This window comes from Erinaceus europaeus, chromosome 8 (genome assembly GCF_950295315.1).
Source record: "Erinaceus europaeus chromosome 8, mEriEur2.1, whole genome shotgun sequence".
Taxonomy (NCBI): Eukaryota; Metazoa; Chordata; class Mammalia; order Eulipotyphla; family Erinaceidae; genus Erinaceus; species Erinaceus europaeus.
Genome location: NC_080169.1, coordinates 28,867,660 through 28,894,553, shown reverse-complemented (window position 1 = coordinate 28,894,553; position 26,894 = coordinate 28,867,660). Strand labels below are relative to the sequence as shown.

Here is a 26,894-nt window from a genome sequence, read left to right as displayed (position 1 = left end):
GGTGTCTATCTTTCTCTCCCTCTCTCTGTCTTCCCCCTCCCCTCGCCATTTCTCTCTGTCCTATCCAACAACAATGACAACAATAATAACTACAACAATAAAACAACAAGGGCAACAAAAGGGAATAAATAAATAAAAATAAATATAAAAAATATTTAAAAAAAATAAAATAAAAGGGGAAACCAGAGTCTCTTCAGCAAATGGTGTTGGAAACAATGGGTTGAAACATGCAGAAGAATAAAACTGAACCACTGTATTTCACCAAATACAAAAGTAAATTCCAGGTGGATCAAGGACTTAGATGTTAGACCACAAACTATCAGATACTTAGAAGAAAATATTGGCAGAACTCTTTTCCGAATAAATTTTAAAGACATTTTCAATGAAACGAATCCAATTACAAAGAAGACTAAGGCAAGTATAAACCTATGGGACTACATCAAATTAAAAAGCTTCTGCACAGCAAAAGAAACCACTACCCAAACCAAGAGACCCCTCACAGAATGGGAGAAAATCTTTACATGCCATACATCAGACAAGAGGTTAATAACCAAAATATATAAAAGAGCTTGCCAAACTCAACAACAAGAAAACAAATAACCCCATCCAAAAATGGGGGGAGGACATGGACAGAATATTCACCACAGAAGAGATCCAAAAGGCCAAGAAACATATGAAAAAATGCTCCAAGTCTCTGATTGTCAGAGAAATGCAAATCAAGACAACAAGGAGATACCACTTCACTCCTGTGAGAATGTCATACATCAGAAAAGGTAACAGCAGCAAATGCTGGAGAGGGTGTGGGGTCAAAGGAACCCTCCTACACTGCTGGTGGGAATGTCAGTTGGTCCAACCTCTGTGGAGAACAGTCTGGAGAACTCTCAGAAGGCTAGAAATGGACCTACCCTATGATCCTGCAATTCCTCTCCTGGGGATATATCCTAAGGAACACAACATATCCATCCAAAAAGAGCTGTGTACACATATGTTTTTGGCAGCACAATTTGTAATAGCCAAAACCTGGAAGCAACCCAGGTGTCCAACAACAGATGAGTGGCTGAGCAAGTTGTGGTATATATACACAATGGAATACTACTCAGCTGTAAAAAATGGTGACATCACCGTTTTCAGCCGATCTTGGATGGACCTTGAAAAATTCATGTTGAGTGAAATAAGTCAGAAACTGAAGGCTGAATATGGGATGATCTCACTCTCAGGCCGAAGTTGAAAAACAAGATCAGAAAAGAAAACAGAAGTAGAACCTGAAATGGAATTGGCGTACTGCACCAAAGTAAAAGACTCTGGGGTGGGTGAGTGGGGAGAATACAGATCCAAGAAGGATTCAGAGGACCTAGTGGGGGTTGTATGGGAAAATGGGGAATGCTATGCATGTACAAACCATTGTACTTACTGTTGAATGTAAAACATTAATTCCCCAATTAAAAAAAAAAGTCAAAAAAATGTTTTCAAAGACTCAAGTTCAATAGCAAACAGAACAAAAACAAAAATAAATCAAATGAAAAACTTCTGCACAGCAAAGGTTAACACTACCCAAATAGAAAGAGAGCCTACAGAGCAGAAGATATTTATACAACATACTTCATATAAAGGACTAACAAAAAACATATATATACAAAGAACTAAGTAAACTTAGTCCCCCGCCCCCCCCAAAAAAAATTAGAAAATGGAGCAGGGACATGGACAGAAACTTCAGTGAAGAAGAGAACCAGAAGTCCAACAAATATATGAAAAGGTGCTCAAAGTTAACAATTATCAGAGAAATGCAAATAAACACGAGATACCACTTTATATCCATGAGAATACCATACACTATACAAGACAGTGACAACAGATGTTGGAGAAGATAATGGGGGGTAAAGAGGTGCTGATGGGAGTGTCAACTGGTTCAACCCTGTGGAAAACAGTCTGGAGATTTTTTTCTGAGAACACTACCCTATGATCTAGCAATTTCTCTCCTGGGAACTTTACCCAAAGGAAATAAATACATCCATCCAAAGAGATCTGTGTATACCTAGCAACAGAATTTGTAATAGCAAAAACCTGGAAACAATCCAGATATCCAACAAAAGATGAATGGCTAAAAATATGTTATATTTACATGATGGAATATTATTCAGCTGTCAAAAATGAAGTTATTACCTTTGCATTATGTTGGACGGGACTTGAAGATATCATATTAAGAGAGGTAAGCCAAACAGAGGACAAATATTTAATGATCTCACTTATAAGCAGGACTTATTAAATAGGGGCAGAGGGGGACAACACAGTAAAATGTGGACTAGGCATGGTATATTGCATCAAAGCAAAGGACTCTGGGGATGGAGAAGGAGAGAAGGGTGGAAAAGAGCCACAGGGTCCTGGTATATGATGCCGTAGAAAGACCTAGGTTAAACAAGGGCAACAAAAGGGGATAAATAAATAAATAAATAAAAACAAAAAAGAAAGAAAGGAAGGAAGGAAGGAAGGAAGGAAGGAAGGAAAGAAGGAAGGAAGGAAGGAAGCAAAGAAGGAAGGAAGGAAGACAGACAGACAGACCTAGGTTGTGGGTGAGAGTGTTCTACAGAGAATTTTCATAGGAAGATGAAAAAGATGGAAAATAGTATCCATGTATCAATGACTGCACTGTAAACCACTAATTCCCCCCTATAAAATCATTTTTAAAAATAGTGCTTTACAAGATAATAAAACTACATGAGTATATCCCACACCACCAAATATCATCTTTAAATGTTGTGCATATCTTCTAAGTTTTTTTTCATCTGTCTTTTACCCTGTTTTTTTAGTATTTTTTACTAGAAGTTTTGCCTTATTGAATTTTTAGTTTCATAAGATTTTTCTCCAGTGTTTTTTCTCTAGTGTTATTACAGCTTTATTTTTGTGTGTGAGAGAGATTTTTAATATGTCTAGATATTTATGCACATATACATACACTCAACACCAGTTTCAGCACTTTCCTCAACAATTAGAATGAAGGAAAGTAAAGGGGATAAAAAAGTATATCACTAGTATTTGCACAGTGACTATATACAGTTAATAAGGTTGCTCTAGTGAGGGTAGATAGCATAATGGTTAGGCAAAGAGACTCTCATGCCTGAGGTTCCAAAGTACTCAGTTCAGTCCCCTGTACCACCATAAGCCAGAGCTGAGCAGTGCTTGGGTTAAAAAAATAAATAAAGGAAGAAAGAAAAGAAAAAAGGGGAGGGCAGGGGAGGGGAGAGGAGGGGAGGAGAGGGGAGGGGAGGGGAGAGGAGAGGAGAGGAGAGGAGAGGAGAGGAGAGGAGAGGAGAGGAGAGGAGAGGAGAGGAGAGGAGAGGAGAGGAGAGGAGAGGAGAGGAGGAGAGAATAGAAGAGAAGAAATTGTTAACCCAACAAGGTTGCTGCAGACTATATGAATGTGAATGACATTAAAGTCAAAACTACATTATAATTCTTAACTTGGAGGCTTTTGTTATTTGTCTTGCTTTGCTTCATTTTGCATTACAGAAAACACTTTTTTTTTTTTAACTCTGGGAGTGAGACTTATTCAGTTCACTTGTCAAATTAGCTCACCGTATTTTCAAAACTCCAGTAAACTGCTCCTAAATTAAAAAGAGCAAGTGGGACCAAGGAAATAGCTCTCCTTGTAATAGCACCAACTTGCACGCCTGAAGCCCAGCAGGCTGCAGGCTCAATCCCAAGTGCTACCGTAGCTATACCAGAGCTCTCTCCTCTCTTATTTGCCTTTCTCTGATAACAAATATTTTTTTAATAAAACAGCAAGTGTTCTACATTTGTATATGATCAATTTTTTCTGTTTCAGCAAAGTATATTAAAACATTACAAAGGAGCTAACTAAATACATCATTCTTTGATATATGACCCAGATTTAAAAAATCACAAGAAATAAATGATTAAAATTGCATATATATATTTAGCTTACAGCTAAAACACATAATGAAAAAATGTTGAATCTGACTGTGACAAATTTGTATGGCAACTATTAATTTGTATGGCAACTATGAATCCCCCTGTGGTTATAATATAGACAAAGTACTGTTGCTAAAATTATGCACAAGAAGCTAGCTCAAATTAACATCACATTTTAAAATATTTTATTTAAAAAGTTTATTCAGTCTTTCTCTTCTGCTTTATACTTTGAAAAAGCAGCAAGTCTATTAGAGAGACCCTTAAACACAAACACCTACAGGGAGTCCTTGGATTCCCCATAGATTCAATGGGCCTATACCTCTAATAGACCTCTCTCTCCGCCATCACTGGCCATTTCCATCATTATAAGGAGCATCATTATAAACCCTCTTGTAGGCTTCTTCAGGACTATAACCTCACTATGAATTACCTCTTTTATTATCTCATTACTTTTCAGTCACCAAATGACAGATGCTACTATGATTCCATCTTGACTTCCCTGGGCAGAGAACCTCACCAATATAGCCTGGAACCTCCCCTCTCCACAGCCCTACTCCACTAGGGGAAGATAGAAATAGGCTGGGGCATGGCTCTACCTACCAATGCTCGTGTTCAGCAAAGAAGCAATTAAAGAAGACAGACTTTCCACCTCCTGAACCTCATAAAGAATTTTGGTCCATACTCCCAGATAGGTAAATGTTAGAAGATGACCAGAGGACTCTGAACTCCAATTCCATCAGGACCAGGAGAGAGAAGAGGGGGGAAAAGGGGGGGAATAGGGGGATAGGGGAGGAACATTCAGAAGTAATAAGTGTGAGAGAGGAAGAGAAGGTAGGACCATAAAAAGGACAAATATAGATAGACAGTTATAGAAATAATAATCAGCCCACATCTGTGATGTTGGGAAGAGGGGGAAGAGGGGGAGGAGGGGGAGGAGGGGGAAGAGGGGGAAGAGGGGGGAGAGGGGGGAATGGTAACTAATGCAGTTTCCAATGGAGGGAATGGGGACACAAAACTCTGGTGGTGGGAAAGGTATGGAATTATACCCCTGTTATCTTATAACTTTGTAAACCAATATTAAATCACTAATAAAAAATTAAACACACACACACATACACAAATACTTTAATAGCACTTTATACTTGCCAAGCCAAACACATGCAGTTGAACTAAAGAGTTAACTACACTGGGAATGAGAGGGAGAGATGGAAGATCAGTTGTTACTTTCACCACTAAAATATCCAACTTTCTCTTTCCCATGTCTTCTCTTGTCAGGGGGAAATGTAAAACATTTTAAGGTTTGGGCTTTGACTTTCACAAACTCTTCTTTTTGTTTTTGTTTTTGTCTCCAGTGTTATCACTGGGGTTCAGGGCCTGCACTATGAATCCATTGTTCCTGCAGCGTTTTTCCCCCCATTTTTTGGATAGGACAGAGAGAAATTGAGAAGGGAGGGGGAGACAGAGAGAGAGAAAGACACCTGCAGATCTGCTTCACAGCTTGTGAAGTGGTGCCCCACCTGTAGGGAGCTTGAACTGGGATTCTTGTGCAGGTCCTTCCTAACAAACTCTTCTTTAGGGATAAACAAATGAAAGGTGGCTGAGCATTTGCAACACCCAAGCATTCATGCCACCTGTATCAGTTGGTTAGGGTGGTCATGACAAAGTACCACAGATTGGATGGCTTAAACAACAAAAACTTATTTTCTCACAGTTCTAGAGGCTGGAATTCTGAAATTCAGATGTCAGCAGGATTGTTTCCTTCTGAGAGACACAAGAAAAGGATCTATGCCAGGCTGTTTCCTTTGGCGTGTAGCCATCTTCTCCAGTGTCTTCAGTTTCTACAAGTCATGTCCGAATCTCTTCCTCTTGTAAGGACGCCAGTGATATTGGATTAGGGTTTACCCTATATCTCATTTTAACTTAATTACTTCTATAAAAATCTTATCTCCAAATGCTGTTAATATTATGATGTACCAGAGATTAGGACTTCAACATATGAATGGGAGTGGGAGTGTCATAATTCAGCCCCTAACACTATCAAAACTGTGACAAGCTATGCTCACAGCAATTAATTTCTCTTTTCTTGTACTAAATATACCTAATTATCATATGTCATTTATCTATTCATATACCACTAAATGTCTATAATGTCCTCAATACTAGGTTTGCAAAGGTGAATGTTATAGTCCCTGACTACAGGATTCGATTAGGCAAGTAAACATAAAAACCAGCAGAAGTTGGTGTCCTTTAATCTTTTTTGAAGCAAATAAGGGTATAAGTAAACTAAATAATAAAAAATTAAATAAATAATAAAAAAATTCTATGAGGAAAATGAGGGATGTAAAAGAAAACACACTATAAACATTCTATCAAACACTTTATTATCATTCCCCCCTTCTCTCTTTCCCCAGAATGATAACATACATAAATACACAATTAAAACACATCTCTATTCAACTTCCTTTAGAGGGTTTTGTATTCTAAGTGGCAGTTTAGGGATAAAGGAATGTTAGGATAAGCAATGTTAGGGATAAAGGAAGAGAGAAGTGTTAAAATGTATGGATTATGTTGATGTTTTAGGGTGAGTCATTGGCCTTTATTAACTGGAATAAAACTTAACTGTTAGTGAAGTCTGCCAATGGAGGCACAGATGCTCAGTTAGGAAATAAGTGGGACACTGGGGTGGGTGGGGGGGAGAATACAGGTCCTTCAGAGGACCTAGAGGGGGTTGTATTATTCTATGGAAAACTGAGAAATGTCATGCATGTACAAACTATTATATCTACTGTTGAATGTAAAATATTAATTCCCCAATAAAGAAATTTTAAAAAAGGGAAATAAGTGGGACAAAAGAAAGATGCAATAAGAAAATGTCGGTAAATAGTTTGTAATGGTAGTATGATTTTGAAAATTTTTTTATTTATTCTTCATAGATAGAGAAATCAAGAGGGAATGGGGAGATATATATATAGAGAGAGACAAAGATAGTGAAGGAGAGGGAGAGAGGGAAGAAAGGGAGATAGGGAGATAGAGGGGGAAAGAGGGAGAAATGACCTGCAACACTGATTCACCACTTATGAAGCTTCCCCCCTGCAGGTAGGGGCTTGAACCTGGTTCCTTGCATAGTGTAATGTATTTGCTCAACCAGGTACACCACCACTCAGCCCCTTACAGTGGTAATGTGTACAAAATAATGTACACAAAATAATAAATGCAGTACATCTTGTTTATAATGCAAAATATATATATTTTTTTTTTCTTTAACCAGAGCACTGCTCAGCTCTGGCTTATGGTGGTTTAGGGGATTGAATCTGGGACTTTGGAGCCTCAGGCATGAGAGTTTTATTTTTTTTTAAGATTTTTTATTTATTAATGAGAAAGATAGGAGGAGAAAGAAAGAACCAGACATCACTCTGGCACATGTGCTGCCGGGGATCAAACTCAGGACCTCATGCTTGAGAGTCCAAAGCCTTATCACTGCGCCACCTCCTGGACCACACATGAGAGTTTTTTTACATAAGCGTTATGCTACCTGTACCAGCCCTCATTTGATTCTTTTCAAACAGTAATTCAATGTATTTTATTAAAATTTTTTCTTGGTTTAAAAAAATTATTGTAGCCAATGCAGATATAAATAGTTCAGTATGACCATGTTGACTCTATGGCAATAGTCAATTTGTTTTAGCAGAGGCTGAATTATAGAGTTATTTCTAAATAAACTTTTCAGTAATAGTCTAGACACAAATAAAACAAAAATGTTATTTCAAATGTTGCTTTGCATATGAATATGAGGCTTTAGAACAGCAAAAAATTCCATATTTGGTGTCTCCCAAATTAAAAGTCCTGTAAGAAAGTTTAATTCCTAAAGTAGTTCAATCTTTTTTCTCCTTAATTATACATTATTTCTGAAAAAGTGGGTTAGAACAAAAAGCTAAGCATCTGGTTTGGACACTTTCACCAATACCCAATTGATGGAATTAAAATTCAATAAACCACACTCTATTAATAATTTATAATATATTCTAGAGCTCTGTGATCCAACGATATGAAACATATCTGCCCTGAATATCATCTTGTGACCACCTCAATGTGGTTTTCCATGACAAAGCTGGCCTTTCTGAAAAGCATCATGAAACTGTACGACTTATTTGAAGTTCTCTTAGTAGAATGAACTAGTTTTACTCTTACAGTAGTCACATATTATCTGCCTGGCTTATTTTCCAGGACTCCTAGTGAATGACCACTTTATGGGATGCAGTTTCTTCTCATATTCTCTATGAGCTTCTCAATGATAATTCTATCGGTTCTTTCTCTTTAGCCTTGCTACAAGAATCTTACTTTATTTATAAGGCTTCACTAACTTTAATATTCTGATTCTACCATCATTATAATTTTCTGATCTTCTGCACTTCTCCAGCAGCCTAATTGATTTGCACATTCTTGCCTTCCATACGTAGTTGATGTTTCTCCCTCTACACATTTTAAATAAAATGCTTTACCTTCTTCATCCTTTTTTTTTTTTTTTTGCTTCCAGGGTTATTGCTGGGGCTCGGTACCTGCACCATAATCCACGGCTCCTGGAGGCCTTCCCCCCACCCTTTTGTTGCCCTTGTTGTGGTTATTATTGTTGTTGTTGATGTCGTTCGTTGTTGGATAGGACAGAGAGAAATGGAGAGAGGAGGGGGAGAGAAAGATAGATACCTGAAGACCTGCTTCACCGCCTGTGAAGAGATGTCCCTGTAGGTGGGGAGCGGGGGGGGGGGGGGGGGGGGGGGGGGCTCGAACTGGAATCCTTACGACGGTCCCTGCGCTTTGCACCACGTGCGCTTAACCCGCTGCTACCGCCCAACCTCCATTCTTCATCCTTTTATAAAAGCCACAGGGAGTCAATAACAACAACAATAATAACTACAACAATAAAACAACAAAGGCAACAAAAGGGAATAAATATTTTTTAAAATGTCCAAGCCTAAAAGTCACTCTGTAAAAGTGTAAATGTAAATCTTCCAACAGATAAAACCTCAGTCTTCAGTATACAGCTTAAGAATCATTAAACCAAGGAAAAATAATTGAATGAATATTTATACATTTTTATGAGAAAGCAATTAATATTTATCAGCTAATAAAAAGATTCTTTGTTCAAGGAAACTCACAACAGTCACTTAACATTTACTACTAAAAGGCTACCCTGATGTGGGCCTCAACCATCACAAATATTTAAACTAAAATGGAAAAGTACTATTTCCAAAACTTCTTTATCACTTTGTGTGTTGCACTTAACATTCTTTACAAGATACAGAAAAGATTCAGGAATGCAAATTGATCTTGAACACTCAATAAATTAAAAATGTGAATTATTTAAAGTACATTATACAAATATCATTCCATTTTATTCCAGGATGTCCTATCAAAATCATAAGAAGCTGTCTTTGAGGCTGGGTGTTAGAGCACCTGGTTGAGCACATACGTTACTATGAGCAAGGACCCAGGTTCAAGCCCCCACACCCTACCTGTAGGGGGAAGCTTCACAAGTAATGAAGCAGTGCTGCAGGTGTCTCTCTGTCTCTCTCTCTCTCTCTCTACCCCTTCCCTCTCAATTTCTTTCTGTCTCTACCTAGTAAGTAGTAAATAATTTTTTTTAATTTTTAAAAAAAATTTTAAAGATTTTAAAAAATATTTATTTATTCCCTTTTGTTGCCCTTGTTGTTTTATTGTTGTAGTTATTATTGTTGTTGTTATTGCAGTCATTGTTATTGGATAGGACAGAGAAATGGAGAAAGGAGGCAAAGACAGAGAAGAGGAGAGAAAGACAGACACCTGCAGACCTGCTTCGCTGCTTGTGAAGCAACCCTCTGCAGGAGGGGAGCCAGGGGCTGGAAACAGGATCCTTATGCAGGTCCTTGCGCTACAGCCTGACTCCCATAAATTTTTTTTAAAAAGAAGCAGTATTTGTTAAAATAGTAAAAGAAATGAGATTAGCACAGACCAAACCAATACAAATTATGATATGGCTACTAAAAACTGAAACCATTGTTTCAGGCAAAGAAGATAATAATAGAACTCAAATAAAATGACTAAATATACATTTGTATTAACAGAGAGTAAGAGTCCTAATTAAGGAAAAACTAGGGTCCAGATTAAAGATCACTAGTTATGGCATCAGAAATTGAGCTTAAACCTTACCACTATCTATTGATGTTGAACTTTTTCCTTATAAAGTATAATATTTAATGCATAAAGTTATATTCAAATTTAATTAAAATAATTATGAAGGTACATAGAAAGTATCACACAAGAGAGCAGTTAAGTGAAATCCACTAGGAAATCTAATACAATTCATCGAAAACCTTATCATCTCATATATATAACATGTAATAAATTTTCCAATTTAATATTAATTCCTTTAATAAGGAAATGCAGGGGTGGGGCAGGCAGTGGCATAGCTGACAGACCCAGGTTCAAGGCCCCAGACCCCACCTACAAGGGAAAAGCTTCTTAAGCAGTGAACCAGTGCTGTAGGTATCTCTGTTTCTCTCTCCCTATCTTCCCCTTCATTCTAGATTCCTGTCTATATCCAACAAATACATAAATAAATAAACACTTTAGAAAACGTTAAGAAAACCATTGAAAAAAGAAATACAGGTTAACTGTCCTGTAATATGTTTTTAAAAAGTTGACAAAAATAAATAAATAAATAAATGAGAGCAAAACCCAAAAAGTATTCTCATTCAAATGAAAAATAAGCCAAGGATGCTCAGTATTTAGTACCATAATTTTATTCTATAATTTCTGATCAATGTAACATTTTTATTAGTGATTTAATAATGATTAACAAGATCATAGGATAAGAGGGGTACAATTCCATATAATTACCACCACCAAAGTTCTGTATCCCATTCTCTCCTCTAAAAGTTTCTCTATTCTCAATGTAACTTTTAAAAGAAATAAAAATTAAGTATTGGTTCCTGATAAATTCTGAAAAGGGGTGAAAAAAAATTAAGTATTGGCACAAAGAGACAAAATTATCATTATCTAAAAATGCTGGTTATGCCTAATACTAAATCCAACGAAAGCTACTAGAATTAAAGAGCTTCATTAGGGGCTAGCAGGTGGCACAGCCAGTAGAGTGCACATGTTACCATAAGTAAGGACCCAGGTTTGAGCTTTCGGTCATCACATGGGGAAGACCTGCAGGGGAGAAACTTCCCAAGTGGTGGAGCAGTGCTCACTGCAGCATCTATACTTCTCTCTGCCTCTTTCTCCCTACCCCTGATTCTCACTTTCTGTCTGAAAAAGGAAATTAAAAAAAAAAAAGGCTGCCAGGTTAAAAAAAAATAGACATATAATGATCAGTCAGAAAACATATGCCAATCAGCAATTTAACAATTTTTCCATGTTCCATCAGGAAGATGTAATCCCATTTTTTTGTTGTGCTTTCCTCCAGAGTTATCGCTGGGGCTCGGTTCTGGCACTACAAATCCACTGCTCCTGGTGACCGTATTTTCCATTTTATTCAGTAGGACAGAGAGAAATTGAGGGTAGGGAGAAACACAGATACCTGCTGACCTGCTTCACTTCTGGTGAAGCACCTACCCTGTAGACAGGTTGCTGGGAGCCTTTAGTACTATGTGCCCTTTACTAGGTGCTCCATCTTTAGAGTACAACGAACATTACAAGTTTTAAAATAACAACTAACTTTTTTTTTTTTCTAACCAGAGGACTCTTCAGCTCTGGTTTATGGTGGTGCTCAGGATTAAACCTAGAACTTCAAAGCCTCAGGCATGAGATTCTCTTTGCATAACCATTATGCTGTCTCAGCAGCCCTCAACAATTAACTTTTTAAATAGAAACACATGCAATACTATAAAATCCTGGTATCAGGGAGGTGGCTCAGCGTGACAAATGATAGGACAGAACTCCTGAGTGTGGTGTAGTGGTTGTGTGCTCTTTCTGACTATGTCTCTCTATTTATTCACTTTCTCAGAAAAAAAATCAAAACACTGAGTCATAAAAGAAGGCTTGATCTTGGTAATTATTTTGTCATGTGTACAACCCCAGTTCAAGTCCAGGCCCCATTACAGAAAAGGGAGTTTCAGTGCTGTGCTTTCTTCCCCCCTCTTCCAATCTATAACTCTGCCTCACTCCTTCTATCTGAAAAAATCAGTCTGGCATGTTGAAGCCCCAGAGATGGTCTAAAAAAAAATATATATATATGAATATACTTTTTAAAAAATTTATCTATTCCTTTTTGTTGCCCTTATTCTTTTATTGTTTTAATTGTTTTTGTTGTTATTGATGTCACTGTTGTTGGATAGGACAGAGAGAAATGGAGAGAGAGGGGAGGGGAAGACAGAGAGGGGGAAGCGACTCCCCTGCAGGTAGGGAGCGAGGGGCTCAAACTGGGATCCTTATGCTGGTCCTTGAGCTTTGTACCATCTGTACTTAACCCATTGCGCTACCGGCCAACTCCCAGGTATACCTTTCTAAACAAGCAGATAGCATAGAGGAAAGTTTTAATAGATTTAACAATGCTAAAAATGTTAAAAATCTAGAAAATCTACACTAGAAATAAAATTAGAACACAAATGACAAACTAGAGAAATAGCATGCAATACAAATCTGACAAAGGTCTAACTGATATACAAAAAGTTCTCATAATTCAGCTTTAAAGTATTTTCAATTATCATAATAAATAGGAATAAAGTAGAAAATTTGCAAAAGAAATACAAAAATTTAATGTCACTAGTAATTTAATGTCACTAGTAACTAGTCATCAATGTTCTGGTGTCTCTCCCTTTCTCTCAAATATAATAAAATTTTAAAAAAGAAAATAAAGAATATTTACAATATTACTGTGACTATAATGAAATCATACTTACATGGATATTTCCACTCTTTAGGGTCACATCAGGAAAGATGCCTACCTTCTCTAAGTCAGATCATACTGTGATATTCAAAACACAATGAGAGAAATTTGCACTCTAGGAATCAGACAAGTTTTCACTCTATTTTTATTTATGATCAAGTGCAATGCCAAGTGAATGTCGGCTGTTTTACTTTCAGCCCCTGCCAAAGGTTAAGAATCAAGAGTGTTGTATAAACTAGCAATGGTAAGGATTGCCTCACTCTTCAAATGGGGACTGGGTTGTCCTACTCTGCCATTCAAGGAAGACTGGTCCTGAAATGACTGCAGTCTAGAATGTCCCCAGCTGTGACCATGGACTGTGAGCTCAGTATGACAGAGATTCGGAGGTTATACAGGCTACTGTGTTAAATATGAATAGATATGGGCCCTGGGTCAGATTGATGTGGTAAACAGTTAATTTATATATTTTCTTCTTCAAATTTGGGGAGCTACTCTCTGCCCTAATCCTGCTTCCTAGTTCTGTTTTCCACTCTGACACCATCACCCCAGATATTTCTTTTTTTTTCCTTTTGTTGCCCTTGTTGTTGTTGTTGTTGTTATTGCTGTCATTGTTGTTGGCTAAGACAGAAAGAAATCAAGAAAGATGGGGAAGTCTGTGAAGCGACCCCCCCCCTGCAGGTGGGGAGCCAGGGCTCAAATGGGGATCCTTATGATGGTCCTTGTGCTTTGTACCATGTGAGCTTAACCCGCTGCGCCACCACTCAGCCCCCGAGATAATATTTCTAGTCAACTTCCATGTTAGCTAACAGGTTCAAACAAAGATTACTGATGACATGTGCCCCTAGGAACATACTTAAAATAGATTTCCTAGCTTCCTTTCCCCTCTAAGGTCCCTATTTTTATCTGTTCCACTGTTTCGTTCCTGTTTATTAATTATTTTGTCCTGCTTTATATTTTACTGCCTTTCAGCCACCAAGCTGCAAATGCTACTATGATTCCTTCCTGACTTCCCTGGCAGATGCCTTCACCAGTGTGTCCTAGAACCTCACCTCTCCAGAGCTCTACCCCACAAGAGAAAGACAGAAACAGGCTGGGGATATAGATCAACCTGCCAAGGTCCATATCCAGTGAGAAGCAACTATGGAAGCCAAAACTCCTTCTTTCTGCACTGCAAAAAGAAATTTATTTCAGGTCCATACTCACAGAGGGGTAAATGATAGGGAAAGTAAACCCCCATTCCACCAGGACCTGAAGCATTTATCACCAGAAATCTTGTTTTTATACCAGCAATCAAAGGGAAATTAAGAATCTGGAAAACAGCAGAGGAAGCCAGGCATTGTTTTCTCTTATCTAAGAGAGAAAAGGGAAAAAGGAAAGACATCCGAAAGTAGTAAAAGGTGTAGGTGTGACTTAGAATGGAAGTGAAAACAGGAACCACCGAAAAAAAAATGGGCAAAAAAAAGGTAGATAGAGGGGTCGGGTGGTGGTGCATATATGTTACAGTGTGCAAGGACCCAGGTTCAAGCCTTAAGTCCCCACCTACAGAGGGAAAGCTTCACAAATGGTGAAGTAGGGTTGCAGGTGTCTGCCTCTCTCCCTCTCTCCCACCCCCTCCCTCTCAATTTCTGGCTGTCTCTATCCAATAAATAAAGATAATTAATAAAAGTTATGTAAAAAGACTTTCACGCCTGTAGCACAGAAGTCCCAGGTTCAATTCCCCCACACCACCATAAACCAGAGCTGATCAGTGGTTTGGTAAATTAATTAATTAATTAATTAAATGTTCAAACTTGAAAAAAGAAAAGAAATAGTTAGAAAGTCAGCCAATGTCTGTAATCTTGGAAGAGCTACTGCAATTTCCAATGGAGGGTATGGGGACTCAGAACTCTGGTGGTAGAAACAGTACTGAATTATATCCCTATTATCTTATAATTTTTAAACCAATATTAAATTACCAATAATTTTTTTTAAATAATCAAGAGTGATGAACAAGTTACAGACCAAGACCAAAAAGACTCTGGCAATACTTGTCTTTTAGCAAATAATATTGAAACTGTTTTTTTTTTTTATTGGACAGAGATAGAAACTGAGAGAGGAGGAAGAGATGGAGAGGGAGAGAGATAGCGAGACACCTATAACCCTGCTTCACCACTTGTGAAGCTCCCCCTGCAGGTAGGGACCAGGGGCTCGAACCTGGGTCCTTGTGCATTTTAACATGTGCGCTCAACCAGGTGCGCCACTGTCTCGCCCCAAACTGTTAATTTTTATCTGCTTTTCTCCAAATAGTAACAAAGCACTATATGGTAGTGCCATGGGTCTCAAAATCCACTTGAGGGACTTTCCTGAAAGGTACCTATTTAGACAATTTTCATAGGCTCCCTGGTGGAGAAGGAGAGGAAAAAAGATGCACATTTTTAAATACTTTAGAGAACCAGTCTTGGTAACACATGGTGACAACTTTGACATCAATGAAGAGAGATACAATATCTGAAGTCATAATCTCTGCTAGAGATGTTGTTTCTAGAAATGTCTTCTCTTCTTGTTGGTTGGTCAGAGTTATGTATTCCAACCATTTCTATCTCTTCAATGTCCTTGTTCCAGTAAATCTTCCTCCCTGAATCTCTTACTTCTCTCTTTCCTTTTGCATATAAAGAAACAAGCATGATGTTCTTTCAACATATATTCCTCTGCTGTGGCTTTTCTATATGCCTTCTGCAGTAGTTTTCAGTCATTTCTACATATTGGAATTATCCAAGGGATTTTAAAATACTTTTGCAATGCAGCCATGCAGGTGACACAGTAGGTACAGTATTGGACTTATAAGCATGGTGTCCCAAGTGTATCATATATTCCCAAATGGTGCTCTGCTTCTCTCTCCTCTTTCTTTATCATTAATAAATAAATAAATTGTTAAAATATATATATATATATATATATGTAACTAATGTAGAATAACAGAAGATATATTTAGAGAAACAGGAGGAGATTTTTTTTAGGTGATAGATGTTTACTACTTTGTAGTTTTATGAGTATAAATATATGTCAAATATTTGGTTAAACACTTTAAACATTTATACTTTATTATGTGCCAATTACTCTTTAATAAATCTATTTAAATAAACACTGATGCCTTAATCCTACCCTCAAATTGGTATGGATGTTCCCTTTGGAAAGTGGGATTCTTACAAGCTTCCCAGATAACTGCAAACATGTAGCCAAGATCGAGAATGCTCTATATTAATCATTCCCTCCCTTCCTCTGTTTGTCTTTTTTTAAATACCTCAACTCAAGCATATCTACTTTATCCTCATCCATCCTACCTCAGTCTTCTGGTGATAGGCTTATGAAATAAAACTTAGCTAAGTATAACTTAGCTGTACTTGTTAGCTAAGTGGACCCCTAGTAATTTCTCTGGTCTCAGAAGTCACCTTACTTAACACCTCTTCAAAGCATTTAAAATTGCTAACCTGTTTCTTTCTACTTGAACTTCTTTCCACCCTTTGCAGCTCTCCTGGTACTCCTTTAACTTTTCTAGATATATACATCTATCTCTTTCACACTGTCCTCTACCTACTTCTGCTTTTTTATCAAAGACTGTTCTCTGGCGTTGGCTTTTATCATGCTAAAGACTTTTCTTGAATCACTTCAGCAAAGCCAAATCAATACATCCTTAGCACAACTATGAATCTTCACTTTATTCTTTATCTCTTTTTATAAATTTAACATCCATAGATGCAATTTCTATCTATATCTTCACCAGACTGCTCCACAGTTTCCTCACATAAAAGAGAGAGAGAGGAGAGAGAGAGAGAGAGAGAGGAAACTGTCTTTTTTCTTTTCCTCCACTTAAGCATCCCTTATTTCTTTTTTTTTTTTTAAGATTTTATTTATTGATTGATGAGAAAGATAGGAGGAGAGAGAGAAAGAACCAGACATCACTCTGGTACATGTGCTGCCAGGGCTTGAACTCAGGACCTCACGCCTGAGAGTCAAGGGCTTTATCCACTGCGCCACCTCCCGGACCACAAGCATCCCTTATTTCTAATCAATGGAGCCAAGTCAAAACCTAGGAGTCCTGATTTCTCCTATCTTCTTCCTCAAAGTGATAGAGGCTCTATCAGATTATACCTTATTCTACAAAGTAAAGATCTAAAAGCACAAATTCACCCAATGACTTCTTAGCACTACCTTTCAGTCAGTTCCCTCATCCAATACCCTGGTCTGACCCTTTCCCCTCCTCACTAGTCTCATTTCTCTCTCTTCAAGGGCTTACTTCCAATTAAAAAAGGAGTCTTTCCTGAATCTCTTACTTCTTACTTACATTTTACATGTAAAGAAACATATAATAACAGCCCTTCAAACTATATCCCTTCTGTGTTTTCAACCATGTCTACACATTGAAATTACCATTTCTGTCTCTAATCCCTGCCTCCAGGTCACGTCAATGTCAGTGTTATTGACTTTGGATTTGTCATTGACAATGACTTTCCAAAACTGACAGGGTTTCGCATGCCTCCTTATATTACCAATTATTATGCTTTCCGCTTGGAAAAGAATCCTGTACTTGGCAAAATTAAATCACACTTCAAAAGTCCACTGTAAACTACAGATTCTAGTTATATCAAAGCTGAGTTATGAGGCCAGGTGGTGGCACACCTGGTTGAGTGCACATTATAGTGTACAAGGAGGACCCCGGTTCGAGCCCCCTATCCCCACTTGCAGGGGGAAAGCTCTGAGAGTGGTGAAGCAGTGCTGCAGGTGTCTTTCTGTCTCTCTCCCTCTCCTTCTCTATTTCCCCCTTCACTCTCAATTTATGGTTGTCTCTATCTAATAAATAAAGAAAAAAATGAATTAAAAATTGTAAAAAGTTGAGTTACCCTCTGTCACCCTGTTTCCTTGCTACTCTAGGCATTTATCTATAAACATGTCACATGATACCATAATTATTACTTTACTATTCTGTCTTATACATTAGACAGTAAGTTCCTTAAGGGCAAGAGTTCTGGCATTCGGGGCTGGGTGGCAGCGCACCTGGTTGAGTGCACATGTCACAATGCACAAGGACCCAGGTTTGAGCCCCCAGTCCCTACCTGCAGGGGGAAAGCTTCATGAGTGGTGAAGCAGGGTTGTAGGTGTCTCTCTGTCTATCTTCCTTTCTAGCCCCCCCTTCCCTTTCGATTTCTGCCTGTCTCTATCCAACAAATAAAATAAAGATGATACTTTAAAAAGAGAGAGAGAGAGAGTTCTGGCATTCATTTCTGGATGCTTCTTATCTAGTCCTGAGGCAATGCAAAACAAATGTCTGACATATTTTCAATTACTCACAAAATGTAAACCTTCCCAAAATATCTTGAATACTTATATTTTGAAATGTTCTCAATATTCACTAAATAACAGGTAACTAAAATATAGTTACATTCTGTCAAAGAAATGTCACTCTAAAAAAAATGCAACCAAGAGTTGATTTTATAAAATAAATATACAACAAGGGAAGAAAGCACAACAGAGATAACATCTTGAACTAAGCAATGCCTCATTTGGTTGTCCATTCTGATAATGATGAAAACTAAGAAGGTTAAGAATCCCTCTATGGCACTAACTTTAGTAAATCCATAATGATAAAATAAGCCTAATCCTGAGTGTCTGATTATATAATGTTTATGTGTATATAATGTTTTCCCTATGCCACTTTCTTTAAATAAATTATTTGAATAACTGACTCAGAAAGAACTATTAATCAAGCACATCTTGAAGGGGTTTTTTTGTTTGTTTGGTTTGGTTGGTTGGTTTTCTTTGCCTTTCCCTACACTTCAAGAAAAATACGGTGCTCTGAATTAATAATATTCAGCTTGTGTAAATCTTGAAATGAATTGGCCTAAAAAAAACTTAAAAAAAAAACTTAAGGTGGGGGGGGACTAGTGGGGGGTAGTCTGTAGATATTAACAGAATGCTCTTATGGAAAATAAGCCTCCCAGGGCTATCACATTGACTCAAGGTTACACCTATTCTCATGACTATATGCAGATAAGATTTTGGAAGCTGAAGAGTTCCAACTGTAAAGTGAACCAAAGACGTGACATACCTGCTACAAAACCTGCTGAGTGACCCAAAGGACGCATAATTTGCCGTGGGAAGCCTTGGCCCTGCTAGCCTTTAAGGAAGGTCTCTGAAATAAGTAGCAGCTGGTAGAGGTGCAAACACCCCCCAACCCCCCCCCACACCCCCACCCCTCCACACCCCCCCGAGCTCAAGAGCCCTGCGGCTGTAACAGAGCGATAGCCCATTCTGTGCAGCGCGAAGCCACTAGGGCAAGATCTAAACCTTTCGGGAACGTCTAAACTCTAGGGGTACAAAGCACACATGTGCAGGCTGAAGGGCATAGTCCCAGTTTTGCTGAAACGTGCAAACTGACCTTTTTTTTTTTTTCAAGATTTTTTTTTTAATGCAACAATTTATCAGACAAAAACCCCTCCTGCGATTCTTGAACTGCCTCGGGCAACAACTCAAAAGAAAGAAGGGGGGTCAGAGCTGGAGAGATCGCCAATGCAACCATGAAGGAAAGGATGATCATGGTGGTTTGAGTGTTGGGGGGGGGGGGCGGTGGGGGTGAGAGACCAAAGATCCAGACGAATGCTGCCTTAAGAAAGCAAGAAGGGGAATCGGCGGTGACCATGTGGGCCCCCAGTCTGTTGGGATAGCGGCAGCCTCGCCCGAGCGAGAGCGAGGGGAGGGGAGGAAGGGGGCGCCGGACAGGAACCCCGAGTGAGTGGGGGTGGGAGGCTCGCAGCGCCAGGCTGAGCCCGCGAGGGGCGCGGGGGGCGGCGGGTCCGGCCGCGGCGGCAGCCGGGGGTCACACCCAGAGGCTGGAGCGCTCCTCGCCGGGAAGAAGAAAGACCAACTCCGCGCGCACAAAGCTGCCGCCGCCCAGACAGCGAGCGGGGCTGCGCCCAACTTCCCGGCGAGAAGCCAGCGGCCGCGGCGCCCCCACCCGCGCCCCCCGGGGCCCTGCGCCCCGCGCCCCGCCAGAGGCAGCCGTTACAACCAACGAAGCCGCGTCCCGGGGCGGGGGGCAAAGTCCCCGTTCTCTCCCCGGCGCTGCCTCGCCCCGGATCCTCCCTGACCAAAAAAAAAAAAAAGAAGAAGAAGAAGAAGAAGAAAAGAAAAAAAAAGTTATTGGTCGCCGCCTCCCCGGGCGCCCGGCTAGGGTCTCCCGGTCACACTCACCAGAACGACTCCCTTAACTCCTCCTTCAGAGCCTCCACTTGTCTGGCTCGTCGTGACAGCGACCGCGGCTGCACCGCTTCCTCGGGTGTAGCAGCACCGCTTGCCACCACCCCCCACCCCCACCCCCCCTTTCTTTCTAGCAGAGCGGGTCCCAGCGAGCCATCTTCCCCCTCGGCTCACTGACTGACAACCCAGCCCGGAGAGCCGCCACTGCCGCCTACCACTCTGACAGGCACATCTAGAGACCGGTCCCCGGGCAGTCAACCACCACCCCCCCACAACAGTTCGACCAATCACCGCCTCCTAGGGCGGAACCAGAAGAACTTCTCCACCAATAAAAATATTCTGCTGCTGGACCTGGGGCGGAGCCAAGATGTGTAAGGGTGGGCGTGGTCTGAGCCTAAGGGCGTGTTCAATTTGAGAGGAAGACTGTGTGTGTGTGTGTGTGTGTGTGTGTGTGTGTGTGTGTGTGTGTGTGTGTGTGTGTGTGTGTGTGTGTGTGTGTGTGTGTGTGTGTGTGTGTGTGTGTGTGTGTGTGTGTGTGTGTGTGTATCAAAATTAAATTTTATTTGACTATTTGACCACTGTGACAGGTTTCTTTTTTATTTAACTTATTTATTTATTGGGGGGATTAATGTTTTACGGTCGACAGTAAATATAATAGTTTGTACATACACAACATTTCCCCCTTTTCCACATAACTCTACAGCCCCCACTAGGTCCTCTGCCATCATGTTCCAGGACCTGAACCTCACCCACCCCAGAGTCTTTTACTTTAGTACAATACACCAACTCTATTCCAAGTTCTGCTGAGTGTTTTCTCTCCTGATCTTGTTTTTCAACTTCTGCCTATGAGTGAGATCATCATGTATTCATTCTTCTATTTCTGACTTATCTCACATAACAGGATGAGAGGAAGACTTTTCTACAGTCAAATCGAGTCATCTTTTTTCTTAGAATTTATGTTTGTCTTGGAAGAAAATAAGTTTTGTTGAGTGATGTTAATTATCACAGATTAGAAACATTGATATTTTAATTTCTTGCTCAGAAAGATTTACTTATTAATCATTCAAATCACAAAAATATCAGACTTTATGAAGTCCTAGGAGGGGAGAAACAGTGTAAAATGCTGGGGAAAAATTTTCCTCTCAGCATACTATAGCATTGCTTTTGAGCTTAGTCTAGAAAAAGTCAATCACATTTCCCTAATTTTCTATCATGGGATTTTTTTTTAACTTTATAACTCACAGACTTTTCTCCCTCCATTTCTCATCCCAACTCTTCTCCCAAACATATACTGAATACCTTGTGTAATGACTAGAACTTGAGTGCATCTCAACAAACTCCTACATACAGTCCCTGTTTTTGACTTATCCACTTCTACCACATCCCTCTCAAGTCCAGCCATGACTGAGTAACAAAACAAAACAAGACAAAAAAAAAAAACAACAGAATTGTAACCAGGATCACAAGTACCATTATCAGTTTACACTCCGAAAGGGAAGGACTCCCCCAAAATCACCAAGTGATTTATTTTTATTTTATTTACTTGCCCTAGGGTTATTGCTGGAGCTCAGTGTCTGCAGAGAATCTACTGTTCCCAGCAGCCACTTTTTCTCTTTTTTTCCCCACATTTTATTGCCCTTGTTGACGTTATTGTTATTGGATAGGACAGAGAGAAATCGAGAGGAGGGAAAAAGAGGGAAAGAAAGATATATACCTGCAGACCTGCTTCACCGCCCTTGAAGTGACCCCTGCCTGCAGGTGGGGAGCCAGGGGCTCCAACCAGGATCCTTAAGCCAGTCCTTGAGCTTCAGCTTCACACCATGTGCACTGAGCTACCGCCTGGGCCCGCTGTTTTTTACTTTTTCTTTATTTGATAGGACAGAGAGAAATTGAGAGGGGAGGGAGAGATAGAGGGAGAGAAAGTGTCTACCTCCAGTCCTGCTTCACCTCTCAAGAAGCAGACCCACTGCAGGTAGGGAGGAGGGTCCTTGCTCATGATAACTTGTGCCCACAACCAAGTGTGCCATCACCCAGCCCCAATCTTTTCAAACATGAACAGATTTATAAGCAAACCATAAAATATGATGGCAAGACTAACAGAGCTAAGTCCAATGAGAGAAATATGATAACAAGACTAACAGAGCTAAGTCCAATGAAAGAAAGCAAGTATTATCTTAAGGAAATTAGGGGATCAGGAAGATAACTCTTTGTCAGAGCACCAACTTACATGCCTGAGGTCCACGAGGCCAGAGGTTCAATCTCCACTACCACCTTCTGCCAGGCAGTGTTCTAGTATTCTCCCTCTCCCTCCACTCATTTTCTCTCTCATAATAAATATCTTTTGCAAAAGAAAGAAAGTCAGGAAACTTCACAATTTCATAGGTGGTGACATTTGACTTCAATCTTAAGAGATAAACAGGAGTTTTCCAGAGAAGAAAGTCAAAGGGTATTTCAAGAAGACAGAACAGTATGATCAAAAGGTATGGAGTTGTGAAAGGATTCTAAGTTGGGAAACACTGACAAACTGGGTGAAGCTAAGAGGTGAAGAGCAACCAAAAATTCAGTTAGAGAAAAAGGTTGAGATGAGATTGTAAAACATCTTATAACCCACAGTAGTACTGTCCAACAGCACTATCAGTTAAAATGTGAATGTTTCATATTTGTACCCTCAAACATTAGAACCATCAATCACATGTGGCTACTAAGCACTTTAAATATGACATAGCAGTATATTCTATTTTTATTTGAATTTTCATAATTCCTATGTTAGACAACTCACGTTTATTCTTTATTTCGTAGGCAACAAGAGATCAGAGATGATTTAGCCCTAGGACAATGCAACAAGGTTTCTTTTAAAAGTCCAATTGTTATGTGAAAAACTGGTAAAAGCTATGCGCGTACAAACTATTGTATTGCATTGTCGACTATAAACCATTAACCACTAATCCCCCAATAAAGTAACTAAAAATAAAAATAAAACCAAAATCTGCAAAAAGAAAAAAAGGCAAGAGTCCAAAAAGATGTGTAGACAGTATGTGTTCTCTTTGAAGGGAATCTTGTCTTGAGAGATCAAGCAAAGCTAATGATGGAGGGTTGGCAGAATAATTTAAATTTATTGGGACAGAGCCTGGTAAAAGGATGTATTTATACAAAGGAATCGGGCCCAGGAGATACAGAAAATACATGTTATCTTGGTATCTTGAAGAACTCAAGCAGTCAAATTCCAAAAGATCAAATTCTGCTATCAAATCCTGCTATGCTAGGGGAAGGTGAAGACTGAGAGACTGGAAAGAGAAAGAAAAAGTGCTATCTAGATCCTAAAGCAGTAGAGAAGCAAGAATGAACATACTATGTGGGCTACCAATATTTCAGACTGATTGAAAGATCCAGACATTCTGGTGTTAGGAAGATCAGCTGAAATCAGGACAAGACTCCAGGAAAAATGGACACTGGAACTATACCTGTAGGTGTGGGGTAGGCATAGAAGGGGCACATATTTACTGACATTACTGTGCAAGGCATCCAGCTAGTCAAAGATAGAAAGAAATAGCAGAGGCTTAGAGCATATGTGCAATGCTAGGTTTATAGATAGCTGGGTAGCAAACAAGTGAAAGTTAAGTAATAAAACAATAAAAGAGATGATGTAAAGCAGCAACTACTGTGTGAGTTCATAAGAAAGATCAAGTTCTCCAGACAAAGGAAGTCAAGAAAGACTACTGGGAGGAAGTGAAAACTGAGCTGGGCCTTGAAAAGTGGACAGGTGTTATGACCCCCAACAGGAGTTTGGGACAATTAGCATACGAATGACATCAGCCTGAAGTGAAGCAGACTGACAATGGGATGTATATAAGGACCAACTTGGAGCAGCTCTCTCTCTTGATTAGTTTACCTTCACTATGGACTCTCCATTGTGCCTCCAGATTGACCCTGGTCTTTTCACATGGTTATCTTGGGTAACTTAGTTTGCAGACTTTGGACTTTTGCCTATTTTCCTAGCTAGACTGCTCCCCTCACATTCTCGGTGATTTTATTGAATAAACCTCTCTTCTGGGAGTCGGGCAGTAGTAGCACAGTAGGTTAGGCGCAGGTTAGGCCCAGGTGGCGCAAAGTACAAGGACTGGAGTAAGGATCCGGTTTGAGCCCCAGCTCCCCACATGCAGGGGGAGTCGCTTCACAAGCAGTGAAGCAGGGCTGCAGGTGTCTATTTTTCTCTCCCGCTCTCTGTCTTCTCCTCTCTCCATTTCTCTCTGTTCTAGCCAACAACAACGACATCAATAATAACTACCAGAAAAGGGAATAAATATTTTTTTTAAAAAAACTTTTTTTTTGCTTGACCTTAAATGGAGCAGCTTATTTTGCAGTACATAATTATCTGCCTTTTACCCGTTTCACCCAAATAATTGTTTAAACCCATTCTCAGCACCCTGCAATCAGTACTTTATGTGCCACAGCTAAAGCCCCTTTTAAGTTCCAAGTTACAACAGGCAGGGATTAAAACCAGAGAAAATGGGCCTAGGTGGTAGTGCACCTGGTTGAGCACACATTACATGCTCAAGGAACCGGGTTCAAGCCCCCAGTCCCCACCTGCAAGGGGCAAGCTTTACAAGGGGTGAAGCAGTGCTGCAAATGTCTGTCTCTCCCTACCACCCCCTTTCCTCTCGATTTCTAGCAGTCTCTATCCAGTAAATAAAATAAAGATAATAATAAAAAAATGTTAAGTATCTTAAAAAAAAAACACCCAGAAAATGTATGTATAGTGTGTGGGTGGAGGATTCTTGGGATATATGTAAAGGAATAAAAGAATGTAAGCACTATCAGTGTTACTAGGGCATAGGAGGCAATCGGACCTAGCTAGAACCTGGCAAGACTGGGGATAAATAATAATGTGTCTCAAATGCAGATTCACATATCCTTCCACCAAATATCTACCTATCTGCTACTTATAGTCCTCTAAGATGCCCTTGAGAATTATTAATTCGCAGACTGGAAAGGTGATTCAGCAGATAGAATACAATCTTTACATGCATAAGACCCTCAAGTTCTACACACCCCTACCCCACCACTATGCCACATCTGACTAGAACGGAACTTCACACTCCTCTCTTGTCCTTCATAAAGATAATTAAATGGATAAACTTATAAATGCCCAAAATAGTCTGATACCTAATAAATCAAAAAATTGAGGGGGAGGAAGAGGAAAAAAGGATATAGTGTTTATTTTTGTCACTTTATTGAGGCAATGGTAATTTTTTTAATTTTTTTTATAATTATTTTTATTTTTTTATTTTATTTTCCCTTTTGTTGCCCTTGTTTTTCATTGTTGTCGTAGTTATTAGTAGTTATTATTGTTGTTATTGATGTCGTCGTTGTTAGATAGGACAGAGAGAAATGGAGAGAGGAGGGGAAGACAGAGAAAGGGAGAGAAAGACACCTGCAGACCTGCTTCACCACCTGTGAAGCTACTTCCCTGCAGGTGGGGAGCAGGGGACTGGAACCAGGATCTTTACTCCCGTCCTTGCGCACTGCACCGCACTCGCTTAACCCACTGTGCAGAGACAGAGAGAAACTGAGAAGGGAGCGAGAGAGCTATCTGCAGCCCTGCTTCACCACTCGTGAAGATTTCTTCCTGAAGGTGGGGACCAGGAGCAAGAACCCGGGTCCTTGCACACTGTAGTGTGTGCACTTAATCAGGTGCGCCACCACCTGGCCCCAGAAAATGGTAATTTACAGGATTACTGTTGTCATAAGTGTACAGTTCCACATCTCCTTCAAGACACTTGTCACTATACCTCACCTTCCACCAAATCATCATCCTCCTCCCTCATAGGATATTGGATCACCACCCCATATCACCAAGGGTGTATTTTTAAAATTTCCCAGGTGATTTTTTACACCTAGGTTGAGAATGGGGGAATGATATCTTGATATTTTTATCAATGCTAAATCAGGATGTGGATAGGCGAGAATGATTGGAGAGATTGAAGACTGCTTATGTGTCTATTCAAATATTTGTTTCCGGGAGTCGGGCTGTAGCGCAGTGGGTTAAGCGCAGGTGGTGCCAAGCACAAGGACCGGCATAAGGATCCCGGTTCGAACCCCGGCTCCCCACCTGCAGGGGCGGTGAAGCAGGTCTGCAGGTGTCTTTCTCTCCTCCTCTCTGTCTTCCCCTCCTCTCTCCATTTCTCTCTGTCCTATCCAACAATGACAACAACAATAATAACTACATCAATAAAACAACAAGGGCAACAAAAGGGAATAAATAAATAAAATTTAAAAAAAAACAAATATTTGTTTCCTTCCTCCAAAAAGACAGGAAGCAATTTATTGCCTGACTTAGCTTCTCATTTTGCAGTGGCAAGATAATATAGAAAGTAACTTAAAGCTTCTTTCTAATTTTATAAATATTTTTAACTTGGGCAACTGGGCGGTAGCGCAGCGGGTTAAGCGCACATGTGGCAAAGAGCAAGGGCCGCTGTAATGATCCGGGTTCGACCCCTCAGCTCCCCACCTGCAGGAGGTCGCTTCGCAAGCGGTGAAGCAGGTCTGCAGATGTTTATCTTTCTCTCCCCCTCTCTGTCTTTCCCTCCTCTCTCCACTTCTTTCTGTCCTATCCAACAACAACAATAACAACTATGACAACAGTAACAATAACAACTAATAAGCACAACAACAAGGGCAACAAAATGGGGAAAATGGCCTCCAGGAGCAGTGATTCATAGAGCTGGCACCAAGCCCCAGCGATAACCATGGAGGTAAATATATATATATATATATATATATAACTTTATTTAATTTGATAGGACAGAGAGAAACTGATAAAGAAGGGAGATAGAGGAGAGAGATACAGAGAAACACCTGCAGCCCTGCTTCA

The 26,894-nt window shown here is 39.8% G+C and overlaps 1 protein-coding gene across 5 annotated transcripts in view; it reads right to left on the bottom strand.

The window, feature by feature from the left end:
* HYCC1 (hyccin PI4KA lipid kinase complex subunit 1) overlaps window positions 1-20,157 on the bottom strand; it is a 143,694-nt gene extending 123,537 nt beyond the window's left edge. For 4 of the 5 annotated variants that reach the window (XM_060196090.1, XM_060196089.1, XM_060196092.1 and 1 more), the window contains exon 1: window positions 20,018-20,096. The gene's annotated coding sequence lies outside the window, so the exon portion shown is untranslated. Of the gene's footprint in view, window positions 1-20,017 lie in introns of all 5 variants that reach the window. The other variant, XM_060196087.1, reaches the window with a different exon arrangement.
* Window positions 20,158-26,894: the final 6,737 nt, after the last annotated feature.